Source organism: Ursus americanus, chromosome 18 (genome assembly GCF_024610735.1).
Source record: "Ursus americanus isolate L20-20 chromosome 18, mUrsAme1.1.p, whole genome shotgun sequence".
Classification (NCBI taxonomy): Eukaryota; Metazoa; Chordata; class Mammalia; order Carnivora; family Ursidae; genus Ursus; species Ursus americanus.
The window spans coordinates 30,955,042-30,970,997 of record NC_142144.1 but is presented as its reverse complement, the minus strand read 5'-3'; the positions used below and the strand labels follow the sequence as shown (position 1 = coordinate 30,970,997).

At 46.3% G+C, this 15,956-nt stretch overlaps 1 long non-coding RNA gene across 5 annotated transcripts; it reads right to left on the bottom strand.

The window, feature by feature from the left end:
• Positions 1-262: 262 nt before the first annotated feature.
• LOC123781323 (uncharacterized) lies at positions 263-14,916 on the bottom strand. 5 transcript variants are annotated; one of them, XR_015727385.1, is made up of 5 exons: positions 9,915-14,916; positions 2,126-3,957; positions 868-1,477; positions 542-730; positions 263-441 (listed from the first exon to the last, which is right to left on the bottom strand). It is a non-coding gene; the product is annotated as an uncharacterized LOC123781323 (long non-coding RNA). The 5 variants fall into 5 exon arrangements; XR_006776659.2 differs by having other exon boundaries at positions 542-1,121; positions 1,262-1,477; XR_015727383.1 differs by having other exon boundaries at positions 542-1,477; positions 9,915-10,063; positions 11,792-14,916.
• Positions 14,917-15,956: the final 1,040 nt, after the last annotated feature.

Genomic DNA, 15,956 nt, shown 5'->3' with positions numbered 1-15,956 from the left:
AACAGCTTCTCTCTGAGACTGCGCTGCCCGGGCAAGTATCTTCCCAAGCCTCGCAGCTTGGGGCAGCCCAAGTGATATTGCCGACACTCTGTGCCCCCCGGGAGGTTGGCAAGGTCCTGGTGACGGGGGTGGGGCGTGTGGGGGTGGGGAGCCAGGCGGACAGAGGCTCTGCCTCGACTCCTGTTTGCATACATAGGCAGGCAAGTGGGATTATCCGACTCTCAGAAATTCTGCCCAGAAGTAACAAGTTCTTTCCACTTACATTTTATTGGTAAAAACAAGTCACTTTTCCAGACCTCACTGAAATGGGGGCCAGGAAGATGAATCCTCCCATGTGCCTGGAAGCTGAGAGGGTCAGAATAGTTCTGACTGGCACTGATGACTCCCCCAGCTACCATGGACGATGACCGTCATTTTATGAAAGAAATGGCAGGTCAGTATCTGAAACGTAAGGAGGACAGCACATCAGAATAAAAGCAAAACTTCAAGTTGAATGAATTAGCTTTATTTCAACCTTGCTCTTAGTTCTTCTCTTTCTCACCCTCACTGTGGAGCGCAGGAAAACAGTCGTAGGGGGCGCCTGGGTGGCTCAGCCCTTAAGCGTCTGCCTTCGGCTCAGGTCATGATCCTAGGGTCCTGGGATTGAGCGCCGCATCGGGCTCCCTGCTCTGCAGAGAGTCTGCTTCTCTCTCTCACACTCCCCCTGCTTGTGTTCCCTCTCTCGCTGTCTCTGTCAAATAAATAAAATCTTTAAAAAAAAGAAAAGGAAAAGAGTCGTAGACTGGTCGAGATTGGTGCTGGTCCCGGGCCAGCCTGGTTAACCAGGGGCATGATCCACTGGAGGAGTTCCCACCTTCTTGCCCTTACCTGCAAACTCATCCTCCCCTCGCTCCCCGGGTCCCAGTCTCTCTTTCAAGCAGGCTGTTGTCATCCCCAAGCAGGCTGTGTCCCTCCAGCATCCCCATGCCCCCGTGGGGCCCAGAGCCCTTTCCGTCTTGCTTGTGCATCGAGTGATGGGGTTCCGACCACAGATGAACGGAGATGCTGTTCCCAGCTGTGCTCGTTCACAGACACAGTGGGCAAGATGAGGGCAAAGCTTCATCACTCAGAATTTCCTTATGCTGAAGGAGAGGGGACAGACACTAGAAGGAACAGGTGGCCCAGGCACTATTTAGAAACCCTCAGAACTACAATTTCCCCCTGAGAAATGTCTCCACTGGGAGGCACAGATGAGAAAAGGCAGCATGTAAGCCTCAGGTACCTGGGAGCCATGGGCTTTGGACCAGTTAGACTTCTCTGGGGTTCCTGGGCTCTTATCTTCCAGCGGAGACTGAGAGAACTCTTTCTCCTTCCCTGGGCACTTCTCCATGACACGAACTTTACACCATTTCTGTCTCCTTGCTGGCGGTCCATTTGAAGTTCAGCAGGACAGAGGCAGAGAGGAGTACCTGTGTCCTGTTCCAAAGCTACCATGGCTCTAGAAAAATGAAACCGAATCTACTTGGTCAAAGTAGAGCCCAGATTTGAATAAATCAATTATAAAGAGTTTTGTTAAACAGACCCAATTTGGCCAATGCACATTTACCAAAGCTTAAAATCATCAGCATCATCATCATCAGCAGCAGCAGCAGCTAAATTGTCCAGCACTATGGAGTTTGTTTGATCCTCATCAACAGTATGCAGGGGCGGACTAGTATAAAGCTCAGAGAGGTTTAGTGTTTTACCCAAGATGGCACAGCTAATATATCACTTCAGATGCTTTCCGTAGCAAATACTGGAAAACTGGCTTAAATGATTAAATGGGGATTTATTCTCTAAAGTAATCAGAAGTCTAGGGTAAAGCAGACTCCAAGTTTGGTTGACGTAGCAGCTCAAGTCCATCATTAAGGACGTGTACTCTTTCCACCTCTCTGCCATCCCCGGGCTGGCTTTGTCATCAGGCTGGTGGCAAGACAGCCACAGGAGTGCCAGACCTGACATCCAGACATCATTGTGGCAGGACAAAAGAGAGGTCATCATGTGCGGGGCCTCTCCAGATGGTTGGAAAGCTTCATCGGGAGGAAGCCCCATAGCCCCTGCCCCCAGTGAGGCCTTGCATCTCAGAAGTCATTTCTGAACCACTTACTTGGATGGAAAAGGAAGTTATGCTCAGACCACTCAGGCGTGGCTTGGGAACTGGAAAGGATCAACTTCATTTGAGGCAGATGAGTGTGTGGGTTGTGTCCACGTTAGCCTATAAAAGGCAGAACTGGCATTTGAATTTTGCTCTTTCCTCTCTATCACACATGTGACTTGGCTCTCTCTCTTTTTCTGTTCCGCGGGAGTACCATATTATAAAATAACAACCACACGGTAGGGATCTCTGAAGTAGCAGACTCCCTTAGTATTTTCAAAATAAGAGCTGAAATACATTTTTTTAAAGACCATTTTTATTCTTCCTCTACCTCTGCCCCAAGTCAGCAGGCAAGTTGCCTCAAGCCCAGGGCTGGGGGACAGAGTGGTGCCAGTGGGTTCTGGCCAGCATGGAACCACTTGCCTATGACAAATGAGCAGCTCAAGTTCTAGAGAAGATGCCTGAAACCTGGAAGTCAGAGGGAGGATGGCCACGTCCTGCTCCAGTCCCGGCCAGCACTGATGAGAACTGGGAGGAGGAAGCAGGGCCGTGGGGAACGATCTACTTCCCGAAGCCCTGAGTAAGTGGCGGGAGGCCACTCAGAAGCATCTCAGTTTCCAACCTCCCATCATGCCAAGGTTTGCTCAGTTTCTGATGGTAGATACTTGTTGAACATCTGCTGTGTTCAGGTACTTTAAGCGCCTTCTCTCTTTTGCCACTCACTACATCTCTGTGGGGTGGGAAATATCACCCACCATTCTACAGATGAGGGACCAGAATCTCAAAGAGGTAAAGTAGCCTTCTTGGGGGAGGTCACAGTTGCTATGGTAGGCTGAATAATGGTCCCCCCAAATGCCCACCTCCTAATATCCAAAAGCTGTGGATAGGTTACTTTACATAGAAAAAGGGGCTTTGCAGATGGGGTTAAGGGTCTTGCAATGGGGAAGTCATCCTGGGTTATCTGGGAGGGCCCAAGGTAACAAGAAGGGTGCTTATAATAAGGAGGCAGGAAAGTCAGAATAGAGAGGAAAAAAATGTGACAATGAAAGCAGAGGTTAGAGTGAGGTGAGGAACGGAACCATGAACCAAAGCTTGTAGTTGGCCTCTAGAAACTGGAAAAAGCAAGGAAAGCATTCTCCCTTGAGACCCCAGAAGGAAAGCAGACCTGCCAACACCTTGATTTTAGGATTTCTGACCTCTAGAATTGCCAGATAATAAATCTGTGATGATTTTAGCTAGTAACTTTGTGGTAATATGTTACAGCAGCCATCGGAACCTAATACACTCTACACAGAGGTTAAGTACACCGTTTCTGAAGCCAGCATGCCCAAATTCAAAGCCTGACTCTACCACCTAGTCGTTGTGTGACCTTGAGCAAGTCATTTAACCTGTCTTTACCTGCATTTTCTCATTGGTAAAATGGAGATAGTAATAATCCCTGGCTCAGAGGGTGGCTGTGAGGCTCACGTGAGTTAATAATACAGGCTCAGCACCTAGAACAGTGTCCAAAGCATTATAATAAGCACTCAGGAGGTGCCAGCTCTCATGAGCATTTGTGATAGCTCTGCAAGGTGGGTATTTTTATTTTCATTCACATGCTCAGAGAACCCACATAAATTGTCCAAGACCAAATGGCCAGGAAAAGCCAGAGCCCACAGGTCCATCTGGCTCCACATGCCTTTTACCTTTTGCAAGATCTCACTGCTTCCAGGCTCAGCAGTTTGAGCAATTGCAACTGTCATGACAAGAACTCGGTCTCCGGGTCCCTTACCTGCCTTCTCTCACCTGCTCTGCTGGGCCTCTCCTCCTTTCTGCGGTCATCCACGAGCTCAGATTGAAGGCAGCTAAAAAACACGGGGATTTCTTTTACATGTTCTGAGGGGCATCTCATGACATCCTTGTAACAAACCCTGGGGTGGGCGGTTAGCCTGGGCAGGGAGCATCATCCCCATTTCAGGAATGAAGATACTGAGGTTCAGAGAGGCTAGAGGACTTGCCCAAGGTCAATTGGCCCCTGAGAGGCAGGGAAAAGGGAAGAGGCGGTCTCCTGGCTCCTGGTACTGAGACTTTCCAGCTGCCTGTCAAATCCTCCTAAAGGCTCCTGCTAATTCCCTGCTGTCCGAATCAGAGCCAGTGAGAACTGCCATTGGTTTACTGCTCATCTAAGAGAATGTGACATAAAGCCCGCGTAGGCGGTCTGTAGCATGTGCACGTTTTCTTTCCCTTAATATTGCTTTAATTGAGTATCACGTGGGTAAATGCTTTGATTAGCAAATGTTTGTGCTTTGCGGATTTAACAAAGTTAGACTTTTCCAGTGACTGGGAAATACTGACTGCTGTGATTGTTTTGATTTTCATGGTGAACCCATTAGAAACCCAGGGTCCCTTGTCAGGGTTCATCGTCCTAGGCTGAACCCAGCAGGAGGATCCTGCGTCACTGACATTCCTGGTGACAGGGAACAAATTCCTTCCCCTCTCTGGGCCCTGGCAACGTGCTCTGGGAAATGAGGGGGTTGGACCAGATAATCCCTAAGGGTCTTTGTAGCTAGAGGTTTTGACGACCAAACCCCGGGCTGAGGTTCCTAGAAGAACAGGAATTCTCTCCCAGCTTGCACGCGAAGCCTCTGTCTTGAGTCCCAGTCCACAGGGACAGTTGGCCAGGGTCCAGGGTTGCAAGTGGAGCAGAGCCCTGCTCACCGCCCCCCCCCCACCCGCGCCACTGCAGCCTGGAGACCTGTGTTTGTTCTCTGCCCTCACCAGGAGGCTGCCCAGCCCCAGCCGCAGCTCTCCCAGCCCCCAGCATCTCCAGGAGCATCTGGGCCTCATCTCCTTGGCAGTGTGGAGACTAGATGGGAGTGCCAGTACTGTTTCTGGGGCCCCTGCTCTGCGGTTTCACGATTCTCAACAGAGGGGCTGCCCTGCGCGGTTGACGGTGGGCAGCGGCTCCATGGTCAATGCCCCAATAATGAATCCATCTCTTTTTCTTTCTTTCTTTCTTTCTTTCTTTCTTTCTTTCTTTCTTTCTTTCTTTCTTTCTTTCTTTCTTTCTTTCTTTCTTTCTTTCTTTCTTTCTTTCTTTCTTTCTTTCTTTCTGTTTCTTTCTTTCTCTTTCTTTCTTTTCTTTCTTTCTTCTTTTCTTTCTTTCTTTCTTTCTCTTTCCTTCCTTCCTTCCTTCCTTCCTTCCTTCCTTCCTTCCTTCCTTCCTTCCTTCCTTCCTTCCTTCCTTCCTTTCTTTCTTTCTTTCTTTCTTCTTCTTTCTTTCTTTCTTTCTTCTTTCTTCTTTCTTTCTTTCTTTCTTTCTTTCTTTCTTATAAAGATGACCTTACCCTTACTTTTAAAATCAGGCACTTTCAACTTATTTTGTATTTCCAATGATCTTGACCCAGCGGCACCATTCTTTGAAGCGTGAAGCTCTTTTATGTTCCTGAGGGTGTCTTATCACCCAAACATTCCCAGGCCTCGGCAACTGGGGGATGCAAATGAAGTTCAGTGACATTAACGCTGAAGTCTTGCCGCCAGGAGCCCTGACCTGTATGACCAGGGGACATCAGCAGCCCCTCTCCCCCAGCTGGTCCTCAGGGGGACCCCTCACGAGGGTTCCACAGCATGTGAACCGGGGCTCTGCCTTGGTCTTCATCTCAAACCCTCCCTCACGCAGCCTCACTGCTCAGGGCGCTTCAGGGCGGCACTAACCCACACTCAGCCTCTGGTTCGGAGAGGCGAGGCTACTGGCCTCATCCCAGCTCTGGGCCTGGCTCTTCATGAGTGCAGAGCCTTTCAGTTTTTTGTGAACACGATCTTTCATCATCTAGCCCGCACCCTGCCCCTGGGATCCAGCACTTAGGTCTGCAGAGGGGGCACACAGTGTCCTATCTTGGGGTTTCTCTTCTTTACATACTCCCTCCCTAACTACCTCCCTCCCTGGAGACCCCATGCCAATGGAATTGGGAAAATGAATTGCAAAAAGAATGAAGAGCCCACCAGTTCCACAAACCCCTGTCTTCAAACCTCAGTTTGGCTTATATACTTAATTTTTTAAAAAATATTTTACATCTTGATGGATCTAGGAAGAATTCTAAGATTAATTCATTACAAAAATAAATCTTATAATGTAAAAAAAAAAAAAAAGATAGCAAAACAGAACCAGAATATCTGAACAAATGAGCAAACACCTAAATGGGCTGAATTTTAGGCAAATGGTCATTGCATAAATCAGTCAACCGAAGACATGGCTTTAGGTGGAGTTGTTTCAGCCAGTGGGATCTGTTAAAGAAGAGAGTCTACCTCCAGTGGAATGTGGATTTTTGGCACCTAGCCCAGTACCTGGGGCATAATAGGAACTCAGTAAATGCTTCCTGAATCAGTAAATGCATGCATGAATGAGGTAAGCTTGATTATTTCTAATTCAGCTTTGATGATACTCAAGGAGAATCTGGGTGGAACATCTCCGATTTCTTTTAGGGATATCACAAAGTTCTCAGGACATTAGCAAAATTCACCTTCACTTGGGAAATTAACCAGCGCCAGGCAGCACTTGGGGAAGATAGACCAGGAAGTCCACAGAGTGAGAGGGTGCAGAAGCTCAAAGGCCTTGCCAGTCACAGATCTGGCTTTCCCTCCCAAGAGAAAGCGGAGGATGCCAGAGGCAGGATTCTAATGGCCTCACTTGGGTTACTAGGGAGGCCCACCAGAAGGGTAGACTGCCAACCGCGATTTTGTCAGTTCTTTCTACAGCTCAGCTGCAGGAGAAAAGAAAGGATGGATTTCCGAGTTACCAAAAAATTTCTCCAGAAGCATAAATGATGGTTGAAGTGGTCCCAGTAGGACTAAGATATACTAAGTTTATTCAGTCATTCATTAAAATCTATTGAACACCTATTATGACGCTGGGGGTAATAATGGAAAAGAAGATACAACCCCTTCTTTCAGGAACCCACACCCTGGAGAAACAGAAAACTGGTATTTATTGTAGTTATTCGAAGTGCCAGGTTCTTTGAGGCTAAAAGCACCTAAACTAGCCTTGCGGTGTGAGGAAGGCCCTGAGGTCTGAGCTGAGTTCTGGAGAATGAGGAGGGGTAAGTCTGAGGAATGGGCAAGCGGGGATAGGAATATGGAAGAAAACTTCAGGACGTGGGGACTGCAGGTGAATCAGATGGAGGAGAGGGGGAACAGTTGGGAATTCAGGTCTCAGTTCCCTCAGCTGCGGTGGGCTCCTGGGAAAGGGGGGTGATAGCACCACTTGGAATCTCACTGCTACAGGCGGCATGACCAGCAGCCACCTTGGCCCAGACAAAACTCAGCTGCAGCAAGAGGCAAGTCGAACCTGGGGTTGCTCCAGGGCCCAGGGGCTGCCCACCTGGAAAGTCCCCATCAGAATCCCTGGAAAACCACAGAACTTCTCCTGTCAGAGTGAGGTTTCGACCTGGTCCAGGAAGGTGGGGCAGAAAAGTGAGGAAGTACTAAGGGTTGGCTGCAAAGTAAAGACAGCATCCTAACTCAAAGAGGCCCCGGAGAAGAGATAAGAAGAAGTAGGTAGGTTTGGTGGGCAGGGCCTCAGGGAGATTGTGAAAGGTAGATGGAAGCTCAGGGAGCCTTTTAGGGGTGCTGTGGCTAGACCCACTGTGAAGAGGAGCCTGGGAAGGATGCCCCACCTATCTAGAACATGAGCTCCATAGTAGCCAAAAGCCTAGAAAATAGGACAGTCAGCCACCCAGGCAAGTCAGCCAGCAGGGTGTAATTCTTCCCTGAGGAATGAAGTGTTAGAACTTCATTATCACCAACAAGGAAGACGGGCTGAGGTGTACCATAGGGATGTGCCTGAAATCTTGGAATTCTTGGGCTATCACTTCAGAGCTCACAAGCGCAAAAGAAAAGGGATTCTTAGCAGAGCCAGAGTCTTTAGAGACCTCTTATATTCAGAGAATATAAGAAGAGTCTACAGCAGCACTTCATGGTGGTCACTGCATAGATAGGTCCGCCCAACCCTGGGAGGCCAGCAGAGGGAAGGGTACTATCCCCACAGGAAGGTAAGAACAGTGAGGTTCAGTGGGGCCACCCAGCTATGGGAGGGAGGACCAGGGCCCAAACTACTATGGCTTGTGTGCCTCGATCCTGGCCTCTCCTGTACATTGTTACCTCTGCGCTGCCATTCTCCAGATTCCAAAGCTTGCAACGGTTTAGAAACCATTTGTTTCAAGTATGATCCCATGGGAAGGCATCACTACACATCCCTCCGTGAAAAAGGCAGGTGACAAAACAGAATTTCAGTATGATTATCCATTTGTAAAAGAAAAAATATGTTGACACACATCCTTTACATGACCATTGAACAATGTCTGGATGAACAAAGAGCAAAATTCTGGCAGCAAGGTGATGAAATTTCTAGGAAATTTTAAAGAGTTCTTGCTTATCTGCATTTTCTCATTTTCCTACAATCAATATAAATTACTTCTTTAAAGCTCGACAGTCAAGGGTCAGAGGCAGGGGGAGATTTCATAGCTAATAGTGACAGCTTCTCCAAAGCAACCCTATCCATTTCTAAAATAGAAATTTTGTCCAGAACCTGGAAAGGAAGCCCAAGGAGGAGTGTCTCAAAGAGTCTACACAGGGTGTCTCTGAGAACTCAGCCTTTACAGGCCACAGAGGGGCCAGCCCGGACAGAGACGGGCCAGCTGCCCAGGGATAAAGAAGGCCCTCTGCTACCATAGTCAGCAGCACAGTATCCACCAGCCTGAAGCAGCTGTGGCTGCCACCTTTTCCTACTGGCACTTTCCTACTGGACTATTGTTCCTCACGGGCATGCCCACATTCCCCTAGGTTACAAGCCTGGGGAGCAGGGCCTTGCCTTGAGACAAACTAGAGATGTTCTGTGGAGGCCTGGGTAAGACCTCAGGTTTTCAAGCCAGATACCTGAGTTTAAATCTTAGACCTGTCTACCACTAATGAATTCTGGGACTCTGGGTACATTACTTAAAACTTCTTGATCTCAGTTTATCCATCCATAAAAGGGGAATGATATTAATACCTACTTTATAGAGCTGTGAAGAAAAATGGGATAATGCATATATATCCTTAGCAAGGTATCTGATTGATACTCAATAAATAGTGGGTGGTATTATTATCATTAATAATAACAACAGTAATAGCAGTAGTAAGCTCAGAATCCCTGTGGCCAGTATGGGTCTGGTAGGCATTCCATGAATGTTTACTGAATGGAGAGGTGGGTCCTGAGGCTTCTCACATGCTTCCTCTCCCCCTTCCTACCTGGCCTAGGTCAGCAAGGAACCACACACTCTCTCCTTAGTCCTCTCAGAGAACAGACAGAAGCAGACTAGCCTTTGGGCATTCCTCCACCTATGGGCCTCAGCCTGACACATTCTCCTTGATCCCAAGCCAAAAATCCTTGAAACTCAGCCTCTGGTATTCACAAGGTTGAAGTGATTCACAAAAGAGCACTTCAAGCCCACCTCTGATCCCTGAGAACCGGTATTTGGCTGGAGAGAGATTAAGACGACAGCTACTTCTACCAGGTAGAAGCCAGCAGAGAAAGCCTGATCATCCTGGCAAACTCTGGGCCGAATTCTTCGTGGTTCTGAACCAAGTGGCGCAGCAGAAACCTGCCACGAGTGGCTAATGTAGTGCCGAGGCCAGACAAGAACGTCCAGGGCGCCCCGGAGGTTGTCATGGCAGAGGGCACAGGCTCTAAAATCAGGAAGACCTGAATTCAAATCCTGTCTCTGCTTTCTCTCCAGCCATTCAACTGTGAGCAAAGTGTTAGGCTTTCGGAGCCTCGGTTTCCTACCTCTCTATGAGAACTAAATGAAATCCAGAAGTAAATGTCTGGCTGGCTTGCAGTAGCTCCTCAATGGACATTACTTTCCTTTCCTTGGTCGCCATGTCATTCAAGCCCCCAACCTTATGGAGGTGAAGGAGGTGGTATTTGAGCTTGATCTGGAAAAAATGGATACAGTTTGGAAGTGTAGAGATGGGGGAAGGACATCCTACACAGAAAGAACGTAATGAACAAAGGCCTAGAAGCAACAATGCATGCTATGGTGGGGGTAAAATGAATCGGCTATGTATGGCCCCTATCTGGTCAGGTGGTTGAGGCAGACCTTTGTTTTTCTTTTTTCTTTTTTCCCCCTTTTTCCTTTTTTTGCTGTTTGCTTCTTCACTTCTTAACTGTCTGCGAGAGGTTAAAGCAATCTGAATTAAGTTTGTTAAATTGACTTTTATTATTGAATTATAATCATTTGTGCAATTATGAAACCAGGTGTTCCTGATTGAGATCAATTATTCCTTCACCTGATCACTATAGAGCTAATAAGGACTTAGAATTGCTGTTCAAGTATACTTCCAGCCGGGTTGAAGCCTTCTGGAAAGGCATTTATTAAGCCAAAGAGTGGTGGAAAAAAAATCCAGGGGGAGAACAAGGACAGAGATTAAAATCCTTTAGGAAAAGGCCTAGAAAGGCTGATTTGATCATTAAGTAGCCTTGATGGGTGGCGGGCTGTTGACAAGGAATCTTTGAGGTGTTCCTACAGAACTTTGATGGGGGTAGGGTACAGTGGGGTGAGGTAGGCTTGGGGTGGGACAGGAAGAGAGGACACAGACACTCCATTTAAACCACAGGTTAGAGACCCATCTTCCTCTGCTGAGGTGGAGTCACCCTCTCTCCCTCCTGAGGCCTCTCAATCCTGACTCTAGGAAAGCCGTGGTGCCCCCTTCCACTGTGTGAGGAGCGCGTTAAGTGGACGTGCAGTCTCTGTTCTAGGACATGCAGGTCTGGGATGCCTAGAGTTCTAGGTTCCTTCACATCTGATTCCTAAATTCCTCTGTCAGGAGGACAGAGCAGAAGTTTATGAATTCCATTTTATAGGTGGGCTTCCTGAGGCTTGGTCAACAGACATGCCTACAGTCACAGGATTAGTGACCAAGATGCGGTTAGACCAAGCCCTTCAGATGCCAAGACTGCCAAATGGTCTTCCCCTTACAACCTTTATTGCCTCATGTCCCATTCCATTGGCAAGTAGGGTGAGTTGATCATTTCTGCAGTGATGGGCAAGCCTAGATAAATGTTAAAACAACTTGCAGAGATTAAGAAAACACCTGTTTTGGGGCGCTCCTCTAGATCTGGTAAGTTAGAGTCTGTGGTACTGGGCTATGGTACCATTATGTTTTAAAAGTCCCTGAGGTAATTCTAATATGTGTCAGGGCCGTGAACCATGGATCTAACAGGTAGCTAGTTAGCTAAATGGAGCCTGGCCTGGCCTGGGGGAGTTCTACAGCTGTATAGGGTCCTTTGGGTTGCAAAGGACAGACATCAAATGCAGCTAACTTGGCTTGGTTATTTGCAGGGGGATTCATTAGAAGGCTTATGCAATCAAGAGGCATGTAGGGGATGGGGCGCCTGGGTGGCTCAGTTGTTGAGCGTCTGCCTTCGGCTCAGGGCGTGATCCCAGCGTTCTGGGATCGAGCCCCACATCAGGCTCCTCTGCTGGGAGCCTGCTTCTTTCTCTCCCACTCCCCCTGCTTGTGTTCCCTCTCTCTCACTGGCTGTCTCTCTCACTGGCTGTCTCTGTGTCAAATAAATAAATTAAGAAAAAAGAGGCATGTAGGGGATATAATGGGATCCCAAGGATAAATCGTATGTGGGAGTAGAGGGTCACCTGATCTCACCTGACCCATCTCCATATCCTTCATGCCATGATCTCTCTCTTCAGTCCATTTCATTCTGTCCTTCCCCAAGTCTGTCCAAGGAATCTGGTCACTGATGCCTCTACACATCTCCACTGTTGGAGAAGATCTGAGACTTCTTTCTTCATCCCATTCTTGGGCATGTGCCCACTCCAGGCCAGTCACTTTGGCCACATGGTTGTGCCACTAAGATTCTGGCAACCCTCTTTCAAACTACATGGCTAGAGTGAGGCAGGGGTTATTTTCCATAAGAAGGAGGGGGTAGTATTCTAGAAAGACATATAACAGAGGTTTTCTAGTCATTATCTGTGAACTTCACACAGGATTCCTGTAGCAGGAGCGCTCACTTGCAAAGAAATCCTTCAGTAGTTACCCTGAAAGTCCTGCTGGCCTGGAATCTTGCACCACCAAGGAACAAAAATCGACAGCTTTGAAAGCAGGACCATCTAGACCTAATCATTTCCATGAATGCTGAGCAACAGGACCTGCAAGGTAGAGGAGGTAGGTACTGAGGCCATATAGACACCATTCCTGCCCCCCAGTCTGCCAAAGACTCACAGCCTTGGATTTGGACAGGATTCTAGATTAGTTAAGAATCTTGGGGTTGCAAGTAACAGAGACCAAACTCAAACAGATTTACCCACCTGAGGAAAGGAATCTCTTGGCTCACATGACTGAAAAACTCAAGATATTTGCTTTCATGAGTGGCTGGATTCAGGACCCAGACAATGTCCTGAAGACAGTCTCACCCTCTCCCTCTCTCATCTCTGCTCTTCTCCTTGCTGGGTTCCCCTCAGGCAGGTTTTCTTCTCCCAGAAGCAAGATGGCCATCAGCTTCTCAGCTACCCCTGTGGAAAGACCAGCATCTTTTCCCCCCCAATAGAATAAACAAAAACTCCAGGATTGAGTATTATTAGCATAATGTATGTCCCAGACCTGAGCCTATATCTGCAGTCAGAGGATGAACTCATACACACTGAGGGCAGGGGAGGTGGGGGTGGGAATGAGTGCTAGACAGAATAGGACAAAGACCCCAGAGCTCATCCACTCTGACAGGCTTCAACCCACCCGCCCAAATATATTCTGTGAAACCTCCCCTGACCAACAGCCTGACCATGGTTAACACTCTTCCTTGTCCATCTCTTATTTGGTTCACAGGAAATACTTAAAACACCACTCCCATTGGGAACCTGCTGAGAGACTGGGTATGAATCAGTTATCTTGGCACCCTAGTACTGGGCTATGACAGAGAAATCAGTAAGTTCTGTTGAAGCACAGGACTCCTAGGAGCCATCAAGTTGGGTAGAGAATGGGCCTTGGAGGATGGGAGGCAGAATTCTGAAGCTGGCCCCAGAACAGATCTGCTCCTGATTCACTAAGCCCCTCAGACAAACTCCCTTCTCAAATCTATACTTTGTCCACATGACCCTGCCTACCTACCTGTTAGGATGACTCAGATGTTTGTGTTAAAACAAGTGGGAGCAACTTGTAATTGTCAAGTAGTATCATTATTGTTCTTGCCTGTAGAAAAACCAAGGTCCAATTTCAGAAAATATGACATTATGAAAAACAGTTCAAAGGTGGAAAAAACATGCAATGATGGGACTGCCAAACAGAAAAAGAAAAGTCTAGAGAAGAATGAATATGAAATATGTGCTTTGAAGAAAATAAGAGAACAAGGGATGTAGGAGAGCAGAAGTGGAATCCAGAAGTCCATGGAGCAAAACCAGAGAGGGCGGCCACACTGGAAGGGAATCCCGGGCACAAGTGAGTGCTGAGGTTTTAGCTGGAGCAGACCCTGGATGTCATCTTTCCAGGCCTGGCCACAGAGGGAGGCCGCTTTTGAAGGCCCTGGCCCTTTTCAGGCCTTCTACTCCCTTTCCAGTCTTCAAAATGAGGGCCAAATAGGCAGGGGAGCCTTGCAGGCAACCAGACTATAACCAGATCCAATCCTGTCTGCTGACACCGTAGCTGCTTCCTGCCCTGATACCGAAGGCTGTCTGGCTTTCCTCACTGTCATCTTGGGCTGTAAGTAACCCACTTAAATCACCACTGGACAGGGAGAAGCTCACAGCCTGCTTTGCAGCTCTTCTTCCATCCAAGCCATTAGTATGTTTAATAGCTCTGGCCCCATGCTGATTTCTGACATGTGGTAATTAATTCCTTTCCACTCAGAGATACAGCCATTCACAGGTCTCAGTTCAAAAATGTCTCTGCTCTGTTCCTTTTGAAAAACACTCAAAATGTTGAGTTGGAAAACCATTTGGCCTTTTGTGAGAGGTCACTGATCTCTATCCCATCCTTACATGAAAATAAATTCTAGATGTATTTATGATTTACATGTAAAATATGAAAATATGAAAATATTCTAAGGTGACTATATAATCTTAGAGTGGGGAAGGTCTTTGTAAGCATGCAACTAGAGGCAGAAACCATAAAGATCAAGGTTCATGAGTTTTTTCATATCAAAACTTTAAACCTCCGTGTAGCCTAAATTAATAAAGTACAGTTGAATTAAATGAAAGGAAAATGACAAATTTGGGGAAACCATTTGCAGTGTACAATGATGCTACCTATAAGGACGATGATGATGTTGCTAATATTTATTTCTATGTGCCAGTGTGTTAATATATACAGAATCCAAACAGTTTAATTCACAAAAAAATCAAATAGTAAAGAAACATAAGAGAAAATATTCTTATTTATAATCAGATTAAAATGGCAATAATAGGCTACTTATGACATTAACCAGATGATAAAAACAATAATCCCCAAATGTTAGGGTTCAGGGAAATGTTCACTTTCACACATTGTTGTTCGGAGTCTAAATTAGTACAAACTTTCTGGAGGGGAAATTTGTCAAAATCAGAAGCATGAATCCACTTCCAGATCAAGGAATCTAACTTGGAGAAATAATTAAGAATATGCACAAAGATATAGCTACAAGATGTTATTTTAATAGTAAAGATTGGAATGCCCAACAATGAAAGTTTTGCTAAATAAGTTATCATACATCCATACTTTGCAAATATTAAAAATTATGTTGTAGGTGTATATTTACTAAAATTGAAAGAGTTTCAGTATGTACTGTTAGTAAATAAAAAAGGTTATAATACCATAAGCTCAGCATACAAAATCTCATTTTTTGCCAGAAAATCATATAAAAAAGTTTGAGGATATATACCAGATATTTACAGTGGTAAAGTTATCTCTTTGTAGTAAAATTCAAGGGTATTTCAATTTGCTTTTTTTGTTTAGAGTTCTTTTCTAATTTCCCTATAATGAATGCACATTATTATAAAATAGGAATAACAAAAATGCTTATTCTGCACAAGTAGTGTGAGGATTAAGTAGTATAATGGAAAATGGTTTAGGTGAATGATCACTATGATTTCCAAAGAGAGAGCCCCAAGAAGATCAGTGAATTTGGGGAGGATGAACCAAAGGAAAAATGGAACCTGAATATGCTCATGAAATGCATAGAAATTAGGGTACAGGGGTTCTGAAGGGTGAGGGCAGACAGAAAATATGGACACAAACTTCCCTTTTGGAGAGTTTGATGGAGTACAACAAATGGAAGGAATAAACAGAACCAGGAAGGCTGGGGGGTTCAAAGAAGGACCCTAGTGTTTTCTCTTTACAATTTTGAAGATTATGAAGCTCTGAGAATGTTTGAAAGTGGAGAGGTCTTGTGCAGACTCATGCAGAAATGTGCCAATAGTCAGTTTGGATCATAGTTCATAAACTTCTCCTGGATCCATGGCACTTGATCCATGTGTCCCCCAGATAGTCTCCCTCCATTTCATCTGGGGTTTCTGCAGATGATCCTTAGCTGTCTGCAAGTATTATACAGTTGTGATGTTATTTCTCCAATGAATGATCTAGCAACCTTCTACAGGATTCTCAAGCCTACACCAGGAGAAATCAAGCTAGAAAAGATTCCATGGGCCCTAGCCAGTTGGAGGGTGTCCCATTCTTAGGAAAACATCTTACAGCATCTATACTAGAAGTGAGGGTGACCAGGCTAATCCTTAGACAGTACTAGACTCCTCTTTTCAATGACCTTGATAACCGGTTGTCTAGCCTTGCCCACATACCTTCAATGACCTGTCATCCATACCACCCTATGCCAGTCATCCACAAATGG